The sequence below is a fragment of the Podarcis liolepis genome, assembly GCF_965112155.1.
Source record: "Podarcis liolepis genome assembly, chromosome: Z".
Taxonomy (NCBI): domain Eukaryota; kingdom Metazoa; phylum Chordata; class Lepidosauria; order Squamata; family Lacertidae; genus Podarcis; species Podarcis liolepis.
This window is the reverse complement of record NC_139570.1, coordinates 22,989,576-23,006,014: the sequence shown is the minus strand read 5'-3', so window position 1 is coordinate 23,006,014 and position 16,439 is coordinate 22,989,576. Positions and strand designations below refer to the sequence as shown.

The window sequence follows — 16,439 nt, the reverse complement described above, 5'->3', positions numbered from 1 at the left end:
TATATTCTACTGTCAGAGGCACAGCCCTTCTGCATACCAATTGCTGAGACCGCTGTTACACTCAGGTCCTGTGTGCAGATTTTCCATGGGCAGAAGGTTGGCCCTTCTGAAAACTGGATAGGAACTGGATAGGAAGTAGGAAAATGGCATAGGGGATCTGCTGCTCTCTCATCGAATTTTGAACCTTTGGTTTGATCCAGCAAGCCTCTTATGATTTTCCACACTGAAATCAAGGTTCTTAACTTTAGCTGGATGCTCCCCAAATGTTTCAAAAAATAACGGGCACCAGAAGCTCATAATTCAGAACTACTGATTGTTCCTACAGGTGTTCTAATCTATAGATAGGCAGCACACATATAGAAAAGATCACAATCACTGTGTCATGGAGATGCTCAGACCACATACCCACTCTTCTCTAAACAAGACCCTGCTTACTTCCCTCCAGCTCTAATATTGGAGCCAAGCACTGGGGTGACCAGGAATCACTGTTCTCCCTACATCTCACCTTTGACATGGGAAGAGGGGGAATGGGAAAGGGGGGCTGTGCTGAGACATAGAGTGGGGTCAAGTAGAAGGGGAGCAGCAAGACTCCGGTAAACTAAAGTTTTGGCATGGCTACCAGTGCTGGCCAAAATATGTGAATCCCAATGGATGCTATTTGGTCTTTCCTGGAAAAGGGCATATAACTTAAGTATAATGGTCTTAATGCTTTCTTGTATCTTGTGGCTCACAGTTATCAAAGCTAATATCACATTCAGATCTGGCTGTTCTGAGAACAAAGGAGGTTTACAAACAACAACATTAAATGAACTGTAGTCCAGTCTGGCAATCTCAGAGGAGGAACACTTCAGGGAACAGAAATGTCCTGTTCCTGTCCCCCCACCCCTTCATGAAGCTTGACTATGCCTTGAAATATGGATTTTTAAATAACCCAAACTTCTTTTAAGAATGTGTTTTCAGGTTGCTGAAAGATCCAGCTAGTACTGCATTTACAGCTACGACCAAGTCCAGCATAATCTTTAATTAAAAAACACACTGTTAAAAAGGTACCAAACTTTAAGAAAGGTTTGCATGTGAAGTAAGATGCCTAGAGTTGGATCATACCTGCAAGAAAAAAACCTTAGTAGTTTCTTTTGGGCTTCTGACTCATTTACCCCAATACTGAACTTTGAGAAACATACAATTCAGTACAACTCATGTTTGTTTGGCCCTGCAAATGCAAAGACAAAAATCCCCACAGGCAGGCATTTTTGAATAACCTATAATATGAAAGCAGTCATAGAAATAAGTCCCCATGACTGAAGACAAAGCCCTCTACAAACCTGAAACTTCTAGACCGCCTCTCCTTTGCTATTTCCCCCAGTTAAACACATCTGTAACACCTTGTTAGATTACTTTTGAAAGGGCTTCTCTCCACTACAGAAGGACCACACACGAACATTTCAGACAAATTGGTTTCCATATTGCAAAATTCAAGGGAGGTTGGAAAAAAACAGAAAACCTGTTATAACTTAATTTCGGGAAGGAGGGGGTGGCATGGACCATCACCTCTCCATAATAGCAATCTGTTCATAAACTAAATATATGTTTTTATTAAATCTTTAGAAATAATGTTAAATGTTTCCCAAGGGGGATTATATGCAACCCTCTTTTGCGTATAATATTTGGCTTCCATCCAGATAAGTACCACAGGTTATGTTGAGACACTGGACATGTTTCTTAGGTATTGCTCAACAAGTACACATAGTCAAACATTTTCTGTGTTCACAGATGGAAAATAGCCACATAATTAATATGTGAAACAGCTTTGGCTGTGGCAGGGATAAACCACTGCAGGGTTTTTTGAAGAAACAAAACAAAACATACAATTCCTGAAACACTCTGAAGTATAAGAGACTTCCTTGTAGATTTCCTTATGAACTATGCTATCACTCCATATATTATATATATATAACAGAGCTCTGTTCCAGTAACAAGAAGCCGAAAGCACCAGCCTGAAGATGACGAGTGAGACCTCGTCGAAACGTCGCCTAGACACCCCAACTCTTACACGGGAAGACACCCGAAGACACCAAAACCTGCATTCCTGTACCCGTGAAAATCTACGAAAGCATATATATATATATATATATATATATATATATATATATATATATATGTGTGTGTGTGTGTGTGTGTGTGTGTGTGTAGTCATTTACAAAGACAGAAGTCTGCAGAAGTGTCTGATGCAAAATTATTAGCTCCGTATTAGCATTAGGAGATTCATTTACCACATTATTATGAAGATCTGTATAGGCTTAAACTTGCCGCAAGCAAACTTAACTTTCCAATGCAATCATCTAGGATGGGTCCACTTTGCAGTTGAGAATCCTGGACTTCGTTTCCTCTACGCCCCATAAGCTAAGAGGAACGGAGTGTAATGGAGCCATGGGTGAATAAGACTGGCTGTCATTTATCCAGATCCCACCAAGAGTTCTCTTTCATATACCCCACAATCACATTGAAGGGGGAGAGAAAAAGTGGACCATTTGCTTTGCGGGAAGCTTAATAGGTTTACTAGAATGGGAGATGCACCATGTCAGCCACACCCCATGATATTGCTTGGCTACAGTTGTAACTCTAAGTAGTAACAGTAAAACAAATAAACAGCTAGTTTCATTTGAAAGCAAAAAATCAAGAACCATTCAGGACAGGACTTCTACAATGGCTCTAGCATTGTGGGTATCATCTCATAGTACCATGACCCAATATTCCAGGTGTGGGGAACCTTCAGCTCTCCATATATTGCTAAACTACAAATCCCATCATCACTAGCCACTGACTATCTTTGCTGGGGATGATGGGAGTTGTATTTCAGCAACACTTGGAGGGCCAAAAGTTCCCCACCCCTGAAATATTCTCACAAATCATTGGGTAGGCTTTTAATAATGCAAGAGGAGGGAAGAGAGCAAGCTACCTCAAGATCTTGAAGAGCTGCTGCCAGTCAATTGGCAATACTAGGGCAGGTACACTAATGATCTGACAGTGAAAGATATAGCACTGCATTCAATTATATTTCTATTCAGAGCAGACCCACTGAAATTTTTGGACATGTCTAACTTGGATCCATTTATTTCAATATGTTGGGGGGTTATTGGGTTGTTTTTGTTTTTATTATGTATTTTGTGGTTTTATATTTTATCCTGTGAACTGCCCTGAGACCTGCAGTTATAGGGTGGTATACAAATTTTAATAATAATAATAATAATAATAATAATAATAATAATAATAATAGTTCTACTCTAAGTAGAAATGAGTTAACTACAACCAATAGCTCATTATTCCCTAGCAAAAATATTATTATTCAAAACAAAATGCACCAATTTACATAGTCCAGCACAAAATTATTTGATGAATAATTTTGACTTCCTGAAAAATGGTACTTCAATTTTACAAGTAATATACAAATCCCTTAGTTCAGGGAAGTGATGGTCAGGATGATAATCCAATATGGAAGATTTGTTCATCTCACTTTTCCCAAGAGTGAAAGAATATATGTACTCTGCCTCATTTTTTTAAATATCTGGATTCAATTTTAAAGGGCATTTTAATGCATCAAAAAGTCTCATGCTTATCTTTCAAAAATTATCTGACTCAGCAGGAGATCCATACTTTAGCAGAACTGATTTAAGCTTAAGAGTATGGGACACTTCTTCACCCTATTTATATATAGAGTACTGTACTTATGGAGACCCTCACAGCAGCAACTTGTCTCTCTTTCTCTTCATTTTACAACTTCTGTGCCAGAACTGTTAGTGACTCATGGCCACATCCTGTAGTGCCTAACAAATCCTCCCCCAGATAATCCTCTGTGAATTCTTCAGAGAGCAAGGGGCCTGAGGCTTAGGGGAACCCTACATGCTGAACACAGACACTACCAAAGTTTAAAATAATAAGACCGGGTTATTAATTTTCCCAGCTTGTAATGTCCACATACAGTCCAAGGAAAACTCACTTGACTTTAAATACCTTTTCTGCTTATAATTGACACTGATGTTATGATTTTGGTCTAGCTGCTCAAATATAGCAGCCGCCACTGCTACATACTTAGATTATTATTCTCAGTAAAACTGTAGCTTTAAAATGAAATTTTTAAAAAATGAAAATCTAGTTATAGGGCAATACCAACACTCCATCTCAATCAATTGGATTGGGAGTTTCCAAGCAGAAAGGCTCAAGAGCATGCAGCATCCAATATACAGCCAAACTCTGGTGAAATGTGGTTGGTTTGCTGCAAGGGACAGCCAACTGAATCCTGATCTAAATGAACAATAACCCAATATTGGGTCATACCATTTGAGGGGAGGGGAAAGAAGAAAGATGAACTCTCTAAGTCTTCTGTGAGAATGATTCCTGGGTGGTTGTTCCATGGCTGCTTACCTGCTCCCTTTGCCTGGGTGGAGTAGAGCTTCACTGTTTGGTGCTTTGGTGCTGAATGATCCTTGCCTACAGTTGTGACAGAAGAACAAAATAACATAAGAAAATGGCCCATCTTTTCCAGCAACCTGTTCTCACAGTGGCCAACCAGATGCCCCAGGACACCTCTATCTTCCTTTCCCCACAAAGTATCGTTTCCCCAATGTACCAGGTAGAATGGATCAGAACTAGACAGGCAGGCATTTGTGCATCCAACTGCAAAAGCCAAAGATGTAGGAAGGGAAAGCAACCTATTTTCCCTACTCTTAAACTTTCAAGCTCAGAATATAAGGTGGGGAAGAAATGGAGGAAAGGGAAAGAGGAAAAATAATGGGCATTATGTTAAAAATATTGTTTTGTATATACAAAGCAATGTATTTAGGGGGGTACTTTTCTTAAATAGAAAACTGGAGAAAATCCTGAGCTATTAAAATGACTCTGGCATCCAGGACTTCTAAATACTCTCCCTTTTCCTTGTTTCATTTTGTCATCTGGGGCTGTGTGGGGAGTGCCAACCAACATTATCTCTGCGTATAACCAAGTGCCAAAGAGAAGTGTTGATAAAAACTCAAGTTATCAAATAAAACACTCTTCCTAAGCTGCAATTCTCATTACCAAAGCAAAGGCTCATTTACAAACACTGGCCTGCCAGCTGTAAGCTAGACTCCCCCATCCCAACTTCTAAGGCAAATGAACTTTGCTTATCGGAGAAAAAGTACATTAAAGCCAAATGCGTGTTACATTTGAATGAGATCATTTATAAGAACAATACTTTTTCTACATCTAACACACCCACATCCATGCAGTGTGTACTAAAGTAAAATACTGCGCAAAATGGTTCGAAGACCCCACTTAGATAATATGTTTCTTAGGACATTTGCTAGTCTTTAGTCCTCTTTGTGCTTTATTGCAGTGAACTAAGACAGCTACCCTTCCAGAAATCAACATTCAGCATTTTAACAGCTGTAGCATCCATGGGAGTGTGATGAAACTGTGTTTAATTATAATTTCATTTTAAAATATAGTTCACATTATTTAGGCAAAAGAGAAATGGATTTTAATGGGGCTTTTATTTTATTTTTTAAAAAGCAATAGTAAATAAAAGTGAATTGACCTTCGTTTCAAACTCAACAAAGCACCCAAAGTGAATTATAACATTATATTAAAGCAGTCATGCAAAATCTGTAATTGGAACAGAACAGGCACTAAATGTGAAATGAGTCAACAGAGCACTGGCAAAAAAAGTCAACACAACCTAGCTAAATGCCAGCAAGTTCATTTTAAAACAAAACTAAATTTAAAAAAGAAAGAAAATTAAGTTGTGGTAGCTGGTAGGCATTATATAGAGAAGGAGCCAATCAAATCTTCCACAGAAGCCATCCAATCAAGTAGGTGCTGAATCGAAGTAAGCTGGTGAGTTCACCAATTCCAAAGTTAAATTATGGAACAAATTAAAGCAGTAATTCCCAAAATGTGTGTCACAAGAAATGCTTAATTAAATATGCACTGAAAAATCAACACCATAATTTGAGATACAACCAGTGTCTGTAACTTGAATGGGGAGGACTTATACAGAACTGGCACCACTTCTCTGTTAATATAGTACTAACGCAATCCAGAGGACAGAAGGATTCAGCAGAAGATATACCAGCATCAGATGACAAAGCCCACACTGTAGCTGACAGACACATCATTACTGGCAAACAGCAGGATCCCAAACCTGAAGCCAGCCCACCTGTGGAAAGTGGGGTGGGTGATAGAAACTGGGAGGCAATATTAATGTGACTTTCCTTCAGTTGCAAGGTGGATACTTGACCACTGTTCTTGTAGCTAACCCTATTAATCTAACTAGTACTCAGTCAATAAAGGGAATATGTATCTTTTTAGGGGCAGAACAGTTAGCCTCTAATGTTAACCCCCCCCCCAAATTAATGTGCCATCAGAAGTTGGGAAACATTGCTTTAAAGGGATCATACGGGGGGGGGGAGAGATTTGACTAGTCATCCTTATGCTCATCCATGCCCATCTATTTCAGATTTCTCAAGCAATTATTTCAAAGAGAACAAACATTACTATACATTTTATCATATATACTTTTGAATACTGCCAAATATATATAAATAGATAGAACTGCCCTACGCATTTTCACCCAGAAATACAAAATACTATGTCAAATGAATATAAGAACTATGACTCTCAAGTTTCTACTAGCTATTTCTAAACTGCTAATGGAATAACTAGACTCCCAAATTCTTAGGAATAAGCATCAGATTTCTAGACTGTAGGCAAACAGTGGTGTTTTATTTGAGGCTTGATTGTAATTTATTTTCAAAATAATGAGAAATTCATTGAAAAATGTGGAGTGAAATATTTAAACATATAGTAAGTAAGTCACATGTACACAGCTGTTCTTTACACTGAAATGGGACCAGAGATTAACTGAGCTTACAAAGAATGGAAAGTTTGATTGGCAATGGGAACATTCAGTAAGGTTACACTGTTAACTAGACTGAATGATTCTTTCAATAAAATAAAATAAATATTTGATCTGGCATTGAACTTCAGAGTTCAACCCATTCACATTGCAACATTCAGCATATGGCTGCCAAAATAGATCTTCTTTACCAGCATCAACTTCAAAGTACATCAATTAGAGTCCAATACAGCTTGGGAAAAGATTAAGGATGGGGTTTTCAAATACCAAGGAAACTAGTATGGCAGGACCCAATTCAGAAAGCCAGGACATTTTTATTTGCAATTGGCTGCAGCTTTCAGACATGATAGCTAAATGGAACCTGGGGATCAGAGGTAGCATTTCCTCAAATATCAGCTGAAGGGGCAGGGGCAGGAAAAGTACAGGGAATATTGTTGTGTTCATGCCCTGCTCTGGGCTTCCCATTCCCACAGGATGTTAGAATATACTATTGTGACTAATTTATCCAGTATGCATAGTGCATTTCAGAGTACAAAATGACAGGTCCCTCGCCAAGGAGCTTAAAATTCAACATAAGGGATAAAGTGTGTGCAGTGGGTTGGGAGTGGAAGCAGCAGTTCACAAGGAAATAATTTGTTTTTGCTGTAGGCCCTTGTACAAGGAAACATGAGAATTAGGGGTGAGTGCCAAAGGATTCATGGAAAGAAGATGCACCCTTTGTTTGTTCAAGAAGGGCTGTTTTACCATTCTGACCATCCAGGCTACTTACAGAAAGGTTTGCCTGTAAGACCACACATTTCTAGATCTTCTGGTCACTTCAGCGGCACCAATGGAAGGGGAGACAACATTTTGCAAGTCTCTGCCACCCTCAAGCAAGTGTGCTTACCAAGCAGTGCATCCCTAACCCCTCCCTCACTATTCTGTCTACCCACCTCTCAGTTCAACCTTCCGACCTGTCCATCCATTTGCCAAAGTAAATGTTTGTGCTGATGCAGTGGAAGGACCCTGATCTGCGTGAGATCATTTGTGTGCAACATCTGTGCAAATCTGAGGATCCTGGGAGCTCCCATGGTGCAGCCTTTTCGAGCAATCAGATTGCAGAATCACCAAGAAATGGTGTGTCCACACTGATCAATTTACACAGAAAGGCTTGTGTTAACACGAGTGAGGGAATAAATTATGGCTGCCTCCACAATAAGCTCTTCCAGAATGTAATAAAGAGTTCAGTGTGTGTTCCTCACCAAGGAATCCCAACCTTTTCATTTAAAGTCTGGTTTGCAGAAGAGATAACAGCTGAAAACTAACCATCTTGACCTTGGCAAACTTAATCACAACATGTCTTTTGAAGCATTCTCCAAAGCAGGTGAAGGGAGGAGAGTAAAAAGCTGGTTTCAGGGGGAAGTCTATGTGCAATGAGAAATTCCTTTGATAAATCGCTAATGTCATTTTAATTAGGATACACAGCAGGCTTTTAAATAAATTTAAAAATGTATTCCTAAAGGCCACCTGAAACCAATATTGGGGTGTGTGTAGAATGGTTCCTAACACTTCGCAACAAATGATCAATTATGCATAAGAAAGTTCAGAACACATACTGGTTATAATCAAGTCTTGGGCTGCAATATCATACAGCTTGGAACCAGAGCCACATTTACACCATACAGAGTTAGGAACTCAGATATATAAGCTAGGTGCCAGCTGGCTCATTAAACCAAGGTTGCAGTCACCAAAATGGAATGTCCATTTGCCATTTTGGGGTAAGACAGCTCTAAAGTCTTATTTTTCAAATGATGGACTGACCATGATTGATTCTCAGTTAAGCATCTGGCTTGTTCAGATGATAACCTTGAGCTCGCTTAAGAACCTTGAGACCTCAAAGAAGAAATGTCACTTGATCCAAGGACAGTGCACATGTATACTGGCCTATCCCGAACTCTTTCTTAATGGTGACTGCTCCTGCTCAGACTTCACAGAAAAAGCAGTTTGGTTCCAGAAATTCATTCTGATTGTGCAGATAAAATATAACTGTTAAATTTTTACACGATGGGATATTAGTGTGTGAAACTAGTCCAGGTCCAATGATCCTCAAATGGTGGGGATGTCAGGCGTCATCCTGGCACCCAGGCATTTTCACTTGGTCACAAGTGATTGAAAGTCAAGTGCAAAATGTGCCTGGCACCTGGCTAATTTTGAACACTGATATAAGCATTATTATATCATTTTAAACACTCGTGGTTTCTACCAAATAATTATGGGAGCTGTTGTTTGTTAAAGGTGCTGAGAGTTGTTAAGAGGCCCTTATTCCCCTCACAGTGCTGCAATTCCAAAAGCAATTTTAGTATGCAATCTTAAGTGTCCTGTTCAGAGTGAGTGTGTGTGTACATGTGTGCACAAAGTAGTAGATGAACCACCTCTTCCAAAGACTTGCTAGCATGTACCACCCAAGGAGGGACTTAACTCTTATTGCATGGCATCTTATTCTCTCTCTTCCTCCCCATCCCCACGAGTTCTACATGGGGGTGGGGAGTGAGAGAGGGAGAGAATTGAAAAATGAGACCCCACTAATTGATTCTTACTATTCTTTTATATTGTAAAGTTTAAATGTTATTGTTTTAAGTTTGCTTTGCTTTATTACATATCATTGCTATTTTAACTTTTTGTAAGTTGCCCTGGCAACATCAGTGGTCTTTGACAAATTACTAACCTTCAGCATAACCAGCCTCACAGTGCTGTTACAAAGCTTAAGGGGTTACTCAGAGCTTTACAGAAGTGAGAAATAATAACATTTATATTTTTTTAGGTCTTTTCTTACATTAGAGGGAGTCGCAAACATCATCTCAATAATTGCCACAACACTTCCCAGCTTGTAGCTACACCAACCTCTTAATAATCAACTCTAGTTGGGGGGAGGGGGGGCTAACACACAACTGAAGCTATCAATTTACATACCCAGATTAAAATTAAGTTGGTTTCTTCAAATGACAAGCTTGATAAATCTTGGAACAATCAGGCAATATAACAGAATTAAAGATTATACTATGCTGTTCTTCGGCGATCACAACATATCCAGTGTAAATCTTTATGGCTCATAGAGATGCAACTATACTTGAACGCTTATTATTATTTAAACAGCTTGAAATCACAAGTCATGAGCCTATTGAAAAATCACTTGGATTTCAAGTTAGCGTTATGGCATATGTGGGCAGGTATTACTTTTTTAGTTTAAATTACAGTTTGCCATCCTAAGCATACATATGTATTTACCAGCATTAATGTGTGAAAACTGAACAAAGCATGCATTCTTAAAAATTCAATAATAAAAAGCAAGTATGTTTTATACAGCAGTATGAAAGAAATAGTATAAACGCAAAAATATAAACATTTCTTCATTACATTTGAACACAGTAAAAGCTGGAAATGCACATGCATGCAAACAGGAAACACACACAAACAGTATGAGTTAAGTACACCTGCCAGCTTTTGCATCATCCACAGCCAACTGGCATGATTACAGGACAACACACCACTTGCCATATGTTGAGAAAGGGGTTCTGCAAGATTGGGGGTTTCCATCAACTGAATCACAAGCCCTACGAATTTAATAACAGAGAAAAAGAGGGCTGATGACTGCAGTTCTGTATAGCTACCTATTGAATAATCACAACACTTTCTGCCTTGACTACTGAACCTCTGCTACTTCAAAAGCCAGGAACAAGCATGGGGTAAAAATACTCATCTATCCAAATCTGCTGGCTACAGTAACTACCTTTTACACAAGAGAGAAGTTCAGGAAGGTACTATACAGTATATCTAAAAGCTGTGCACTCACTCTAGTCAAAGGGGAATAGCCAGAAGGCTACGTGGCATTCAGACACAGCAGCACCAGGGGGAGGGGGAGGGGAAGTGAAAGCAGAAGAGAAGAAAGGAAAGACATCACCTTTCCGTGCCCCCGGACTAATAATTTGCAGCAGGTAATAAAAGCAAAAGGAAATATCTGATTGCAGTGCTAGAACGAACCCTTCCAAAAAGGAGCAGTGATCAATAGAAAGGTCAGCCTTCTAACTGGGATACACTGGAGTATGCTGAAGGGGTGGGTGGAGAGAAGAGGGCACTAAAGGGGACTTCCTGCAACACAGCAGAGATTCAGGTTGACATGGCAGGTGTGCAAAGTTTAGGTCTGACTGCTGAACTCCACTACCGCAAGAGAACAATAATATGAGCTCTTTTACATTCACCTACTTCTCAGGCACTTCACTGCACCCATAAGCACAAACCCCCTCGAAAGACTAGCCTCTTTCAACTACCTGCCATTTGAAACACAAATCCGCACACCTGAAGCACAAACAGCCCCGGCATCCTGCATATGGCTCCATGCACAAATCCAGCGACTGAACATACAATACATCAATTTTGATACCAGCATCTGAATCAAAATCAGTTTGCCGGAGCCCAGTTTCTGCACAAACCCACTCAGCAATTCTTGCAGGCCCAATATTCTCACAACTTCCAATCTTCCTTCAATTTCACCACCTAAAGCTCCACTGTATTCACACACGCACACACCACTCTCCCCCCCCCCCCAAATCTCCTATATCCTTATCCAAGACTCCTACATCCAAGTCACAACACACCTGTGTCGTGTGGCCCTTTAAACATCCAATACTCCAAAGACCATCAGAATCGCCAACCACCAACTTCAGTCTCCCGATTTCCTCAGAATCCATTCTTTCTCCGCCCACCCCGCAAACCCCTTCGCAGCAAACTCCCCGTTTCCGCACACCGGTGACAGTCCCACCCACCACACTTCCACCTGGGAGAACCTGGGAAGGTGAAAGTGGATTTGGGGGTTGTTGGCAAAGTGACTTAAGATGACTGGAGTGGGCATGGGTGCGTGACCATTTTCCTTTTTTAAAGATAGTGGTGGTCCTCTTAGAACGGGGTGGGTTGCAAACTGAAAGCTGGACTAAGGATTGCAAGAGATGACCTGCGGGGACTGGAGTGTGTGTGTGTGCAATGCAAAGGTGTGTGGTGCAAAGGTTTGCAACGGGATTAAAAATTTGGGAGGCTGCAAGCGGAGATGACCTTCCGAGGAGAAAAGCAGCCTCTTTGGAGCAAGGAGGGCGGGAGAATGCATATATATATTTTACTTGTTTCTGTTACATCGGCAGTCACGGAAGACTAAGGATCCGTGCCGGGGAGATCAGCTGGGAATGAGGCGCTGGCAGTGTCGGTGGTGCTGGGGTTGAGGGGATGAGGACTTCCTCGCGTGTGAAGCGGAGAGTGTGCCCCCCGACCCACACCAACCCCTTCCTCGCCTCCCAGCAGCCCCTCAAACTCAAGGGGCACCCCGACTTCCAACCCTCCCGACCCCTCCGCAAGCCCCACCCTGGCGGCCCGGCAGATCCTTGGAGCCCCGTCCAAGAGGAGCGGGGAAGACCCGGCCACTTACCGGCGCAGGCAGGAGCCGCTGGCAGGGAGGCGGGCGGCGGGCACCGGGGAAGCCTCAGCCGCCTCCTCAGGCTCGGCGCTGCGGGGCGTCGCAGCAGCAGCAGCAACAGACTCAGTCAGACGGCTGCGCCATGATGGAATGCAGACTCCCGCACATGCGCACTGCCGCCGCCGCCGCTGCCGCTGCCGAGGAACCGAAGAGGGGACACGCGCGTCGAACCAGAGTGGGAATCGGTGCGATCGGGCTCACCAACCACACTGCGGTCTCGAGTGCCCTCGTCTCCGAGGTTAAGAAGCAGCCTCGGGCGGGGGAAGGGGGGGCCAGGGAGGGCGTGCTCTCCGGACCCACGTGACGGGTGTTTTGGTTCTGTTTATCTTTTGTTTGCCTTGTACACGTTATCGTCGCATTACGTTTCCCGGATCCTTGTGCATTGCTCTCGAGACACCGGGAATGTAAACCCATGCTTGTGAAGTACGCAAGGTCAGAGCGGTGGGGAGCCGCTCACCCCCCCACTCCCCTTCCTTAACCCCCTGCGGGCAGCATTCTCTTAGGGCTGCATGCCAGTGGTAAACGAGGCCAGAAGTAAAACTCGCCGGAGCAGCAAATGCAAATGTTAGCCTCGTGCAGCATGTAATGGTTTCCTGCAATTAAATGCCACTTTTCCCGTGGTTCTCCTTTCTTCTTCAATACCCCCACAACAACCCTGTGAGGTGGGCAGGGCCAGCCCCAAGACATTACGGCATCCGAGTTGGACCCCAAAATGGACCTCCCTCCCTCCTTGCTAGGGAATAAGGGGATCAGGGAAGGTCTACATCAGAAACAAGGGTGAGGTGGGGGGTGACATCAGGCTCTGCCGTCCCTGTGGGCCCTGCCGCCTGAGGCAGTCTCCTCACCTCATGGGCTCTGGAGGTGGGTTAGGCAGAGAGGCAAATGACTGGCCAAGGGTCACCCAGTGATCTTAACGGCTGAGTGTGGAATCAAACCCATGTCTCCCAGATCCTAGTTCCACACTCTAACCACTAAGAAACACTGCTACACCAGTAGGCTTAGTATCTCCCCTCGCTATCCCCACCAACGCAAGGACATATTGCAGAGAGGCAAAGACATTCAGGGTGCAAAGCAGAGTTAATCGGAGGTGTTACCTGGGAAGGACTCAGAAGGTGGTATGGAGATGCCTCCAGCTTCTTGGCCTGTGGCTCCCCACACGTGAAGGAAGTAAAATCACATTCAGACTAGTACTGATACTAGAATTGAACATATTGCATTTCAGAGGTAGGAGGAGGGGAAAGGACTTTTACTGAGGCAAAGTGAGTATAAAGCACCAGGTTTAAAGCTGACTCTACAATTTCAATATATTCAAGGAAGCAGGTGGTAATGTATTTTACAGAAGATTTGTGTTAACATATAAAATAAAATCCCACCAGACTGCCTGAAATTTACCAGATTTTACACATTCATTAATAACTAGATTTCCATGTTAGTTTCTCTAGTATTGCTGAATCCCATACATTTTGTAACTAGGGGGCTAGTGTGGAGAGTTTTAAGCAGAGGTTGGACGGACAGCTTTCAGAGATTCTTTAATTGTGATACTTGCACAGCAGGGGGTTGGACTGCGGGGTCTCTGCCAACTATGATTCTTTTAATGAGTTCCTTGGATTTTAGTTTAATGTTATCACCCTCAAACAGAGAAAGCAGTGCAAGTTGCGAGGCAATCTGCATAGATTCTCTTTCTGATGCCTCTTTCACTATATCAGACCAAAATCTTTGGACTGGTTGGCACTCACAGCACAGATGGAAATCAGGATCAAGAAACCCATATCTACTCCAGCAAATCAGAGTCACCTTGAATGTAATGAGGGAAATTTGCATGCGAGTTTGGTACCATCTGTGATTCAGCTTTAGGGTCATTTTCTGTATCTTCACTGATAAACTTTGAGTTGGTTTGTTCATGGTCTATCATTGATTTCTGCATTGAACTTCATTTCCCTATTTAATGCTCATGAGGTTCCCAAACTATTCAGCAAGACCCTGTTTAATGCAACCACAAGGCCAATTCCTGTTGGTCACTAACAAGTCTTAACACTTTCCATATGGATGAGGGCCCAGGTATATTGGGTTTGAATATAAGGGAATTTCAGAAGATGGACAATTTGGATGAGATTAAGCCATCAGCCCTGTATTTTTCCAAAACAGAAGAGTGTTTGATTTACTATAACAATTTTAGAGTAGAACTAAATAAAGGAATTAACATGTGCTACTTGGACTGTAAAGGTAAAAAGGGAAAGGACTCCTGGATGGTTATGTCCAGTCAAAAGCAACTGTGGGGTTGCGGTGCTCATCTTTGCTTTCAGGCCAAGGGAGCCAGCGTTTATCCACTGACAGCTTTCTGGATCATGTGGCCAGCATGACTAAACCGCTTCTGGTGCAATGGAACATCGTTACAGAAGCCAGAGTGCACAGAAACGCCGTTTACTTTCCTGCCACAGTGGTACCTATTTATCTACTTGCACTGGCGTGCTTTCAAATTGCTAGGTTCGCAAGAGCTGGGACAGAGCAACAGGAGCTTACTCTGTTGCAGGGATTCAAACCGCCAATCTTTCAATCAGCAAGCCCAAGAGGCTCAGTGGTTTAGACCACAGTTCCACCCGCGTCCCTCTTGGACTGTAATAACCTGCCAGGGGATCATTGAATTCATGAAGGGTACCTTTGAGCTTATTCTGAGAGACCAATGCATTCTCATTGGTAGTAAGGAATGAGATGGAACAACAAATATGTCTTGTTATAATTTTGAATAAAAAAACAAAAACAAATCCTAACCAAGGTGTTTCATTTTTGCATCATGGGCTTTGTAGTTTTAAAAGTGCATAAAAGCTTTGTTTCTTATTAAATATGCATATGGTCAACCTGTGTTGCATGGCTGCCATCTTACAAACCCTTTCTTGAGCATAAGCCTAGTTTGTTCTCAAGGCAGCTAATGGGGAAAGCTAAGAAGCTTTAGAGTCTGATGCTGGATACAAATGGGTCTGAGTGTGGTATAGAGATTAAGGAGTCTAAACTACAAATAAGAACCTCTGCAGTTAAAAATTTGCGACTGCTGAGAACTTTAGGCAAACCACACTCTCTCACTGTCAGTTCTATACTTCATCTGCAATATGGGGAATACGAACACTGCCCATCTTTTATTTTGTTTAGGAGACGCCTTTCACATACGTTTTACAATGGTACCTCGGGTTAAGTACTTAATTCATTCCGGAGGTCCGTTCTTAACCTGAAACTGTTCTTAACCTGAAGCACCACTTTAGCTAATGGGGCCTCCCGCTGCTGCCACGCCGCCGGAGCACGATTTCTGTTCTCATCCTGAAGCAAAGTTCTTAACCCGAGGTAATATTTCTGAGTTAGCGGAGTCTGTAACCTGAAGCGTATGTAACCTGAAGCGTATGTAACCTGAGGTACCACTGTAATTTGATTTACAACCCCACAATAAAAACAGGTAAAAATAGGTTTTTAAAATTTATTTTTAAAACAACAACTCAAGGTAAATTTAATAGCAATACAAATAAACGTCTAGGGCAGAGACCTAAGATACTTTATTATTTCCCCCAGCTGAATGAGACCCTTACAAGATAAAACAAAATTTAAAAAATTCCTTCCAGTAGCACCTTAGAGACCAACTACGTTAGTTATTGGTATGAGCTTTTGTGTGCACGCACACTTCTTCAGATACATTTCAGAAGTGTGCATGCACACGAAAGCTCATACCAATAACTAACGTAGTTGGTCTCTAAGGTGCTACTGGAAGGAATTTTTTTATTTTGTTTCAACTATGGCAGACCAACACGGCTACCTACCTGTAACCTTACAAGATAGTTGTAAGAACTGCAACTAGATAATGCACATAGAATGCTCTGAACATTTGAAACCACCATACAAATATTAAGTTTTAATGTGTGCATGTAATAAAGTAAAATGTGATTTATTTATTTTTAAATGAACTCATAAGGACATATTTTGCATGGGTGATTGGGTTGCAGGTATGCCTCAATGCCCACAATTTACAGCAAATAAAGTACCAGTAGGAGAGATGTGGGGAACTTCTGGCCC

At 41.8% G+C, this 16,439-nt stretch overlaps 1 protein-coding gene across 4 annotated transcripts in view; it reads right to left on the bottom strand.

Moving 5' to 3' along the window:
- FNDC3A (fibronectin type III domain containing 3A) overlaps positions 1 to 14,585 on the bottom strand; it is a 59,096-nt gene extending 44,511 nt beyond the window's left edge. For 2 of the 4 annotated variants that reach the window (XM_083484902.1, XM_083484899.1), the window contains exons 1-2: positions 12,339 to 14,585; positions 4,420 to 4,485 (exon numbers count right to left, since the gene is read on the bottom strand). The gene's annotated coding sequence lies outside the window, so the exon portion shown is untranslated. The remainder of the gene's footprint in view (positions 1 to 4,419; positions 4,486 to 12,338) is intronic. The other 2 variants (XM_083484901.1, XM_083484900.1) reach the window with 2 other exon arrangements.
- Between the last annotated feature and the right edge of the window lie 1,854 nt (positions 14,586 to 16,439).